The sequence below is a fragment of the Sorex araneus genome, chromosome 3 (assembly GCF_027595985.1).
Source record: "Sorex araneus isolate mSorAra2 chromosome 3, mSorAra2.pri, whole genome shotgun sequence".
NCBI lineage: Eukaryota > Metazoa > Chordata > Mammalia > Eulipotyphla > Soricidae > Sorex > Sorex araneus.
In genome coordinates this window covers 8,265,856-8,276,998 of record NC_073304.1, presented here as the reverse complement: position 1 = coordinate 8,276,998, position 11,143 = coordinate 8,265,856, and the positions used below count along the sequence as shown (strand labels likewise).

General features: G+C 55.8%; 1 long non-coding RNA gene across 1 annotated transcript; it reads right to left on the bottom strand.

Moving 5' to 3' along the window:
• Positions 1-2,428: 2,428 nt before the first annotated feature.
• On the bottom strand, positions 2,429-9,732 carry LOC129403613 (uncharacterized). Its single transcript, XR_008629332.1, has 3 exons — positions 9,535-9,732; positions 8,165-8,289; positions 2,429-3,729 (listed from the first exon to the last, which is right to left on the bottom strand). It is a non-coding gene; the product is annotated as an uncharacterized LOC129403613 (long non-coding RNA).
• Positions 9,733-11,143: the final 1,411 nt, after the last annotated feature.

The following is an 11,143-nucleotide window of genomic DNA, read 5'->3' as shown; positions in this document are numbered from 1 at the left end:
TCTCTCTCCATTCATTTGTTCGTTCATTCATTTGTTCATTCATCTACTCATGTCTCCTTTGCTTCACTCATTCATTCACTCCTCCCCTGCTCAGTGTTGGTGCACCAGTGGAGAGCCTGCTGGGCCCTGAGAATGGGCCGCTCAGATATTGCTGCCGGCCTCGGGGCGAAGGGTGGGGCTGGGGGTGGCCATCATGAGGCACAGGGAAGGGAAGAAATATCAAGGAAGGCAATTCTGCCTCACTTCCTCTCACCCCAGTTGCTGTAGGAGAAGCACCCCAAGGACATGTCTCTGGGCCAGTGAGACGCTCACACACTGAGGCGTGATGCATGGTGCGTGATGGGTTCTCCCAGTGGAACCCATCCGGGGGCCCTTCAGCCTGAGACTTCCTTCTCTAACTGTGACAGCAGCCAGTGACATTGAGCTGTGGAACTCTGCAAAGCATTCTTTTTTGGGTCACACCCGGCAATGCACAGGAGTTACTCCTGTCTCTGCACTCAAGAATCACTCCTGGGGGTGCTCAGGGGACCATACGGGATGCTGGGAATCGAACCCGGGTCGGCCACGTGCAAGGCAAACGCCCTACCCGCTGTGCTATCGCTCCAGTCCCTCTGCAAAGCATTCTTGATAGCCACTGCCACTGTAAAGAAAGCTTCTTGGGGGGCTGGGGCGATAGCACAGCGGGTAGGGCGTTTGCCTTGCACGCGGCCAACCCAGGTTCGAATCCCAGCATCCCATATGGTCCCCTGAGCACCACCAGGAGTGATTCCTGAATGCATGAGCCAGGAGTAACCCCTGTGCATTGCTGGGTGTGACCCAAAAAGCAAAAAAAAAAAAAAGCTTCTTGGGTGGGCGCTGAGAGATACTGCAGCAGGTAAGACGCTTGCCTGGAGTGTGGTCAACCCGGTTCCCCATATGGGCCCTGGAGCGCCCCCTGGCGGTGGATACTGAGTGCAAAGCCAGGAGTAAGCCTGGAGGTCCTCTGGGTGCCCCCACCGCAAAAAAATTAAGTTCTTTGATGGGCTGGAGAGACAGTACAGGAGTTAAGGCACTTGCCTTGCATGCGGCTGACTCTGGGTTAATCCTCAGGTCTGCCAGGGATGACCCCTGAGCACAGAGTGGGGAGTAACTTGAGCAAAGAGTAAAAAGGGTCTTTGGGCCTATACCCAGCACTACTCAGGCCGCTCCCTGGGGATTATTCCTCCCGAGAATGGGGTCGACTCGCTAACTCGCCACTGGGCTGGTGTCTCTCTTGGTGTGTTTTTTTTTGGTTTTGGTTTTTTTTTTTTTTTTTTTTTTTTGCTTTTTGGGTCACACCCGGTGATGCACAGGGGTTACTCCTGGCTCTGCACTCAGGAATTACCCCTGGCGGTGCTCAGGGGACCATGTGGGATGCTGGGAATCGAACCCAGGTCGGCTGCATGCAAGGCGAACACCCTACCCGCTGTGCTATCGCTCCAGCCCCTGCCTTTTTATTTTGATGCTTTGTTTCTCTGGCTAGTCCCAGCGGGGCCTCTTACTCCCGGTCCTGTGCTTGCTCTGGGATCACTCCTGACGGTGCTCTGGGGATCACTCGTGGCGGGAGGGGGCAGCAAACCCCGGGCGAGCTGTGTGCAGGGCAAACAGCAGCCGTCTCGAGTGATCTCTGGTCCCCTGAATGACGTCCTTTTGTAGTAAACTGGAGACCTGGTCAGTAGAATGTTCCTCTGAGTCCTGGGGGTCACTCGAGTCAGTTAACCAAACCCAGGCCGGGCTGTGGGGCTGTGACCTAGAGCCGTTGGGCCACGCCACCTGCTGTCACAGCAAAAGGGATGTCCGGAGGATAGAGTCGGGCCCCCGTGGACGGGGACTGCTTCTGGACAGGTAGGGTGAGAACTGAGGGACGGACACTGGGCAGGTCTTGGGGCACTGCCGTGGGTGTGGGGCATCCCTGCAGCCCTCGCACTGGTCTCGGCACCCCCTTTTCTTCAGCTCACTGCCCGCAGGACTTGGCACGCTGGATGCCCCGTCTCTCATCATCATCCAGAGACGACCCGGCAAGGCTGTGACGGGGGCGACTAGACAGGCCAGCAAGGAGCACAGACAGACACGCCTTTGCCCAGGGCAGGCCAAGACGGTTTGGAACAGACATCACGACCCCCCACACACTCATCTCCCCAACTCCTCCAGCTGGTAGACGCACCTCGCCCTGCTTTGTCAGAGCAAAATAGCCCCCTCTTTCAATTTTCTTTAATTTTGCTTTTTAATTTTTTTATTAAATGTCTCTGAGACTGACTATTACAAAGATGTTCGTGATTGGGTCTTAGTCATACAATGATCCAACACCCACATTTCCCACCACCAGTGTCCCCCATGTCCCTCCCACCACCCCCAGCACTCCCACCCCCACCCCAGCCTGCCTCTATGGCAGGCACTCTTCTTCTTTCTCTGTCCTTTTGTGCATTATGGTTCGCAATAATACTAAGACTTCCTTCGTCAAAACCCTGAATGAATGGTTTGAGGTTCTTCCTGTTCCTGGAGCGAGCAGATACCATTGGGCTGCACTAGCACGCGACAGGGATGAATGGAGATGTTACTGGTTCCCGCTTGAGCCACTCAAAGATCAATGGGATGACAAGTGATACAGGGGAATAATACTAAGGTAACAACAAATATCACAATGGAGACGTTACTGGTGCCTGCTCAAGCAAATCGATGAACAACGGGATGACAGTGCGACAGTGCTACTAAGAGGCCATCCATCATGTTTGCTCAGGGTCTTCAATACTTTTTACCAGGAAGGTAAGGTTGGAGTAGGTTTTTTAACTGGGCGGCAGCTTTTGTTTGTGGACGTGACTGCCAAGGCATCCTGGAGGTAGCCCATCTTGACCCTGAGAAAGTCTGGGGATTTCAGCACCCAGATTTTCAGATTAAATCTCGGTGAGCTCTGTCCTGAGATGGTGGAGTCCGGCCTGGTGAAATGGCGATTATTTTGGGTTGTGGGAGCAAGCAGCCACCGGGGGCTCTGCTTGGGTGATTGATCCTGATCTGTTCAGCCTCGTGTAGAAAACTGGCCCCATAATAGCCCCATCTTGACTGGACATCAAACTCTCCCGTGCTCAGCACGTGCCTTATAGGCGAGCTGGTACTTCTGCCCAGAGCCTTCGGTCCCGGGGTGAGCTGCCCCAGCCCTGGGTGTCACGCCAGGAAAGGAAAAGACTCCGAGGGCATGAGGATCCAGTCAAAAGGCTGTGCCTAACCGTGCCAAGAGGGTCCAGAGACCCCTCCCTCCCCTGAGCCAGAAAGGTCAGCCTTGGCCAGTCTGGGACTGCGCACATCTCTGCCAAGTTCAGTGCTAGTGAAGACTGGCCTCAGTGATGGAGAAGCTGACCCCAGAGCAGCCCGGGAGACTGCAGGGGAGAGTCAAGGTCCGAGGACGCTGCAGCACCAGGGGACAAGGCTAGAGTGGCCACAGGTTTTCCCTGTGACCATGGTGACAGATGGTGCTGCCGTGGTGATACTGCCCGTGCAGAGGGGGTCATGGCTCCATCCGTATCTCTTGGTTTTTAAAAACCATCAGGGCAGGAGCCCAAAGACAACATCAGCAAAGGGGAGGGAACTGTGTTTGTGAGAACGCGTGGACTCCTTTGAAGGAACTGGCGATGCCCCTGAATTATTCCACTGGCCGTGAGCAGCAGAAACCCACCCTGTGTGGGCGCAGGGGTGTGTTGGCAGCAGGCTCAAGAAGATCTAGAAAGAACAGGGAAAGGACCCCAACGAGGGGACAGACTCACGTCCCACTCACCCGGCGGGCGGGGGGAGGCCCTTCCTCAGTTTCTACCTGGACCCTCAAAGAGCATCAGTTTGGGACTTTTCCGGAAGTTACCACGGCCAGCTTCCGGGACTGGGACTTTCACTCTCAGACCTTCCTTCATTCTTGGGCAAACTCCATCAAATGTCAACACCACGGGAGGCACATCTCTGAAGAAAGCCGGGGTGGTGTGTCTCGGCCCTTTCCCGAAACCCCCTGCGTGCGTGCGTGCGTGCGTGCGTGTGTGCGTGTGTGTGTGCGTGTGTGTGTTGTATGTGTGTATGTGCGCGCACGCTCAGCCTGTCAGAGCAGTGGTTGTGATGATCATTCTCATCCCTCCCCCGCCCCTTCTCTGGGCTCTCAGGCCCCCCAGGAGGGCAGTGCTGGACAGTGGGGGGTGGGTCATGCCCCATCTGGCAAGCCTGTGGAGGCTGGACCCTACCCACCACAGCCCTACTCAGAGGAATGAGAAGTGCCGCCCCAGCCATCAGCAGGGGTGCAAAGAGGGGGGGTGATTGCCTTCCTGCCTCTGGTATGTTCTAAGTGGTCAGGATCTGGGTGGGTGCTCATTTTTTTCCTCCCCAACCCCACGCCCTCCCTTCCCCTTCCTTTCCTCCCCCTCTCTTCTTCCCTCCCCCCTCTTATCTTTTTCTCCCTCTCCCTTTTCCCCCTCCCTCTTCCCCTCTCTCCTCCTCTCTCTCCTCTCCTGCTCCTGCTCCTCCACTCTCCCTCCTCCCTCTCCCTCCTCCCTCTCCATCTCCCTCCAGCTCCTCTCTCCTCGCCCCCCCTCTCTCTCCTTCCCCTCTCCTCTCTCCCCCACACCACGTGGCTCCATATGGCCTATTTGAATTTGTTTTGAGCCACTGAGCACTTGGCTGTGTTCCTGGCCCAGCCCCAAACATGACAAACCAAGGAACGTGCCCCTCTCTGCTTTCTTCCCTCCCTCCTCCTGCTCCTTCCTCTCCCCCCTCCCACACCCTTTCTCCCCTGGACTCCCAAATGTTGCTCGCAATCTCTTTGGTAGTGAGTTTGGCCTACGTCCATTTCTAGAGACTTCCTGGGCTCGGAAGGATTTGCGGGACACGGGGCAGGAGACCCCAGCAACAGGGACCGTTTATACCCGACACCCCTGTGGGCCAGTGGAGAATGAAAGGGAAGTTTCCTCTACACCAGCTGAGTTTCCGAAGGCCTCCCCTCAGGGGAGGTCTCGCTGGAAGGACCCCGGGCTGGCGGGGGGACCAGCCTTGAAGGGCAGCTGCCGGGTTCCCACTGGCTGGCATCATCTTTGAGAAGGGCCTCACCTTGACAGCTCTACCCCCTCCCTTGTCAATCAGGAGAATATCAGTTAGAATTAAACTATAACTTAGTTCAATTACAACTACATATTAACAGTGCTTAGTTATAATTAGATCCCAGAGTTCTTGGAAGGATTGATATCATTCACCTAAGCTTAGGCCTGGAACCTAATAACCACTCGAAATAATCATAATAATCTAAGGATTTTGAACACTTGAAGGGCTAAAAGCCTGCCCTTTTGCAAGAATACCAATTGGCATCAGGGGTCTTTTCTGAGTAAAAATGCACTTGCATGCACACACACACACACACACACACGCACTTTGTGTAAAGGGACCTCATTATTGAACCATAAAATTATGCGGACTAATTAGACTTTGAAATGCTGCAAATAAACGTACTGTTATTGAAAAAGGCATCCACCGTTTCCAAACTGTTCATGACCTCAGCTGGTGTGAAATGTGACAGTTACACATGGCCAGAGTCAGGCCGTGCTGGCCGGGGGACCCCCAGGGCGGACTGACCCAGTGTGGGGGACCCAAGCAAAACCCTGTGCATCTTGTCGAAGCCCTCCCTGGCCCTCCTGAAGCCCGCACGGCTGGGGCCACGGAAAGGCAGAGCGGAGCCAAGCTGACGCATCCCGAGGGTCCGACTGGTCACACTGGCCTGCCCCGCCAGGGTCCTTGAAACTGGATATTTTTTTCATGGAAAAAATCCTGGGAGAAGCTCAGACTAGAGACTTGGAAGTGTCTCCACCTCCTGTCCCCTCCCGACATATTGCAACAGGGTTTTCAATGCTTGAAAGTCCTCCCCTCCCCTCCCCTTCCCTTCCCCTCCCCTCCCCTCCTCTCCCCTTCCCTCCCCTTCCTTCCCCTTCGCTCCCCTTCCCTTCCCTACCCTACCCTCCCCTCCCCCCTCCTCTTCCCCCCTTCCCTCCCCTTCCCTCCCCTCCCTTCCCTTCCCTCCCCTCCCCTCCCCTCCCCTCCCCTCCCCTCCCCTTCTTTTCCCTTCCATTCCCTTCCTTCCCTTCCCTTCCCTTCCCTTCCCTTCCCTTCCATTCCCTTCCCTTCCATTCCCTTCTTTCCCTTCCCTTCCCTTCCCTTCCCTTCCCTTCCCTTCCCTTCCCTTCCCTTCCCTTCCCTTCCCTTCCCTTCCCTTCCCTTCCCTTCCCTTCCCTTCCCTTTCCTCTGAGCCTCAGTTTCCCTTGCCAAAGAATCCTTTCGGTTCTGATGCTTACCGTACAGAGCTTTAGTGAGAAGTACTAGAATAGTTTGTATAAAGCTCTTTCCTTCCCTGCCCTGCCCTCCCCTCACTTTCTTTCCCTTCCCTTCCCTTCTCTTCCCCATCCCCTCCCTCTCCTCTTCCCTGCCCTTCCCTCCCCTCTCTTCTCTTTCCCCTTCCTTTTCCCCTTCCCCTTCTCTCTCCTTCCCCCCCCTTCTCTTCCCTACCCTGCCCTTTTCTGCCCGCCCTTCCTTTCCCTTACTTCCAGAAGACACTGCCAGGACCACTGTGATTGACACACTGTGACCCTTGCACCGAGACAGACCCCTGCTCCCTTCCAGTTCCAGACCCCTGTGCGTGGTCTCCTCCGGCCTGAGCCAGAAGGAGGGCGTCTGTATGCTTGTGCACACTGGGCGGGACGGCCCCTGAAACACCGAGCAGCCCTCCCAGAGGTGCTTGTTTCTAGGGTCTGAGGTTGGCTGGAGCAAAGCAGGGAGAGTGAGACGCTAAGGGGTGCAGAGGGGACCGGTCAGACAGGACCGGAGGCGAGGCGCGGGCCTCCAGTAAGGTGGCCCCAGCGTCATCCTGGGCACCTCTGCACACAGACAGGAATAGCCCAGAGAGCCCCTGCGGGTGCCCACCTGCCCAGAGAGACTGGGAGGGGATCTCACGGGTGTACTTCAGAGCTCTCGGCATGGATGGGAGGGGAAGGGAGTGTGTGGGGACAGCGCCAGAGAAACAGAGGAGCTGTGAAGCTGTGAAACGCCATACGCATGGGCGCCCCAAAGCCCGCAGCTAACAGGAGGTTCTGGGCATCTGCTGGTCCTGTCGGTCCTTTCATTGTATCGTCCTCTCATTCCCTGAATGCGTGGTCGGTCCAGTTCATGAATAGTTGCCCCTCCCTCTCTCCCTCTCTTCCTCCCTCTCTCCCTCCCTCCCTTCCTCCCTCCCTCCCTTTCTCTCTTCCCTTCCTTTCTTCCTTCATTCATTCCTTCCTTCCTTCCTTCTGTCCTTCCTTCCTTCCTTCCTTTCCTTCCTTCCTTCCTTCCTTCCTCCTTCCCTCCTTCCTCCTTCCCTCTGTCCCTCCTTCCTACCTTCCTTTTTTCCATATCTCTGTTCTTTCCTCCCTTCTTCCTTCCCTGCTTCCCTCCCTCCTTCCTTTTTTTGCTCCCTCCTTCCTTTCTTACTTCCCTTACTTCCTTATTCCCTCCCTCCCTCCTTTCTTCTTTCCTTCCTTCTTTCCTTTCTTCCCTCCCTCCACCTCTCCCCTCTCCTTCCCTCCCTCCCTCCTTCCCTTCTCCTTCCTTCCTTCCTTCCTTCCTTCCTTCCTTCCTTCCTCCTTCCATCCTTCCTCACATCATTTCTTTCCACTCTCCCTCCTTCCTTCTCTTCCTCCATCTCTCTCTTTCTCCCTTTCTTTCTCCCTTCCTTTCTCCCTTTCTTTCTCCCTTCCTTCCTTCCTTCCTTCCTTCCTTCCTTCCTTCCTTCCTTCCTTCCTTCCTTCCTTCCTTCCTTCCTTCCTTCCTCCCATCCTTCTTTCCTTCCTTCCTTCCCTTCTTCCTTCCATCCTGTCTTCCTTCCATCCTCCCTCCTTCCCTCCGTCTTGCCCTCCCTCCCCCCTCCTTGTGACTGGCATTTTATTTAGCCTTTTTTGGTTTACAGCAGAAACTCCAGGGATGTGAAGTCCCGTCCTTGCCAGTGAAATGCTCTCGGATGCTGAGAGCTACTACTTGCTCTGCAGAGCTTCACACCACGAGCCTGTCCCCCAGTTCTCAGGTCTCAGGCAACCATCTCCCCCGAGGAGACCGGGGTGGCCCCGTGCCAGCTGTCAGCGTGTGCTTCCTGGGGCGCTCTCACCGTCATTTCCATGTCCTTCCCGAGCTGGCGTAGGCAGCGCTCTCCTCTCTGCCATGAAGGTGACGCGCCTCCCACAGATCTTCCCCCGACTCACACACTGGCCAGACTTGGGTTTTCTGCAAAGTCTTCATCATTGTATAGAGGAGCAGGGGTGAAAATCAGAACAGCTGTGGGTCTCACCAACTTCCCTTCCCCGCCCTTGTCTAGGCTCCGGGTCTAAATCCTGGCCTTAGCCTTGCCCAGTTTCACCATCTTCCCATCCAGCTGACCACGGCTTTGTCCTTGCAGACCACTGGCCTAGGAGGAGTCCCGGGTCTCATGGGACCTGCAGCCCCCTTAGATCCTTCAGTTTCAGCAATACCCCCCATGTCAAAGCTTGGCCCTCCCTATTCTCCTTACATTGATTTTTCTCCTCGTTCTTATTGCTTTCCAATACATGCTGACTGTGACTTGCTTCCTTCGTCTAGAACAACCATCTCTAGGTACCTGGTAGGGATTGGTCAGGACCCACAGGTGCCAAAATCCAGGGACGCGCCAGTCCCTTAGATCCAAAGACAGAGGGTGCACACCTCCCTCATCCTTCACAAATCTCTACCTTCCTTGTAACACCTAACACAATGGAAAGGCTCTGAACATGCTTGCTACTCTGTATTTCTTCCCATCATAAAAAGAAGAAAGGCATCTATGGGTGCTTACTACAGACCCAACCTTTCATTCACTGCCAAACTACACTTATGACATCAGCAGTTGGTTGATTCTGCGTTTAGAAGCCCACGGACGTACAGGGCTGACTCTCTCTCTCTCTCTCTCTTTCTCTCTCTCTCTCGCTTCTCTGTTTCTTGGGGGCTGCACCTGGTGATACTGAGGGCCTCCTCCTGGCAGGGCTCAGGGGACCCGACGTGGTGCCCAGGATCAAACCCAGTTCAGCCACGTGCAACACAAGTGTCCCTACCCGCTGCACTTTACATTTATCTGCTGACCTTGTCTCTCTTTCCAAAAGAACATCAGCCTCACGAGCACAGGAGCCTGGGCTTTGCTTCTCACTCCTGGAGAGCAGACAGTTCCTGTGTCCCGGGGGCCCAGCCCTCTCCGGGTTCAGCACAGCCCTGGCGGACAGCTCCTCCCTGCCTTGGGGTCCTCCTCTCTTTCTTTCCACAGCAGGCTCCAGCATTTCTGCTCTTCTGCCTGAGAGAGGAGGAAGCCCACCTGGCAGGCAAAACCCCAGAACTGTAGGGAGAGGTCCCCCCAAAGACCGGGACGATGGGGGGACCCACACACCCCGGCCTCCCTTCCTCCGCTGACCGCCTGTACGATCCACCCCCCCTCCAGTTCGAGTTTATTGGCATCTGTTGCAGTAACAGAACTCTTACCCGACTCCCCAGCCTTTCGGGGGATCCATCTTTAAGATCATCCCCAGGGTGAGTCTTTGCCGTTGTCTCGACGTTGGGGAGAGCCTGACCACGTTCCAAGGGCCGGAAAGGGCGCTTCCTTCTCCCGCCCAGGACCCGCTTCTTGCCTCGATCAGCAGGAAGAGAAACAGTTGGTCCAGTCTTCCATTCTGTGCCTCCTGCGACGATGAAATGTCTGGGTAACTCTGATCCTAAGGAAAACTTCTCGAGCGCTTTCTTCTTGTTTACAGGAGGATTTTCATGGAACGGTGTCTGCGCAGGGCCCGTGTCTGTCTGTAGATTTTGGGGGGGAGGATTGAGGAATTTGCCGTTTACTTTGAAATGTCAGAAGCAGGCAGGAGCTGGGAGAGCTCCTGCTGACCCTGGCCTGGGCCGGCCCAGGTGCTGGCTCCTGCTTACAACCCTTGAAAGGGCGTGCCTGTCTCAGACAAAACTGTGGAGGGCTTGATGTGGTGACCGACCGTCGCTGACGTCGCTGACGTGGGCTTGAGTTCGTTCATCATAATTGGCACCTTCAGCAAGCATGCACGAGATACAGAGTGGAGGGTGGCAGAGAGTACAGAGGGGAAGGCAGTTGCCTTGCATGAGGCTGACCCTGGTTCTGTCTCTGGCACCACGTATTGTGCCCCGAGCTCCCCCAGGAATGATCACCTGGGGGTGAGCCCAGGGCGTGGCTGTGCGGGGGGGGGGGGGGCAATGGCTGTGCGCAGCATCTCAACACAGTCGTATTTTCAGTCTTCGGTGGGCCCAGCTGTGGAGTTCTGCACTCACTGGCTCAATGGGGTGCTTTCCATACCCCCTGGCTTTGCATGCCCTTTGACCCGGAAGTCTTCCCCCTGGATCTTCCTTGACAAAGTCCTCATCAGATCCCAGCTCACGTTAGCTGAGCCGGGAAACATCTCCCCACCCCCATCCCGACACCCAGCGCCAAGCTCCTCCCGCCCTCTGCGCTGTCTGGTCTGCCTGTTGGCACTTACTTGGCTGCTCCTGCTGCCCCCTGTGTGACTGATGAGGCACCGGGAGGCCGAGTATCGGCTCTGCTACTCACGTAGCTTCAAGGATGGGCTTGAGTCTGTCCTTGCTATTTCCTGGCTCTGAGCTCTTCGGGGCAGTGCGGGGAGGAGAGGGGAGAGTCTGAGAAGAGGCTGCAGGAGTGAAAGACTCGGCCCTGGCCGGCGTCGTGAGCAGGGCTGGGGGGTGGCGGGCGGGGAGCTTGGCACAGTTTTGAGCTAGAGAGCAGCGTCAGTGCATCGATGGTTCATCAATCGGTGGTTCATCAGGACCACGCTGGCAGCGGGGGGAACGGGGTTGCGGATGCACAGGTGGAAGGCAGGTGACTCGAGGGATGGCTGAGGTTCTCAACTTCAAGTGTCACCGCCCTCGTCTGAGCAGCTGGTTTAATGGTGGCCTGATCTATCATTTAAATCCTCCGAGCCTCCGTTTTCTCATCTGGAACACGGGTCCTGTGGTATTTTCTCTGTAGAGGAAGATCATAAGAAATGTGGAAATGTGTCCCAAAGCACTAGCAGTTGTGAACTGGGTAATTCCCTGAGCACTACTGGGCTTGAGC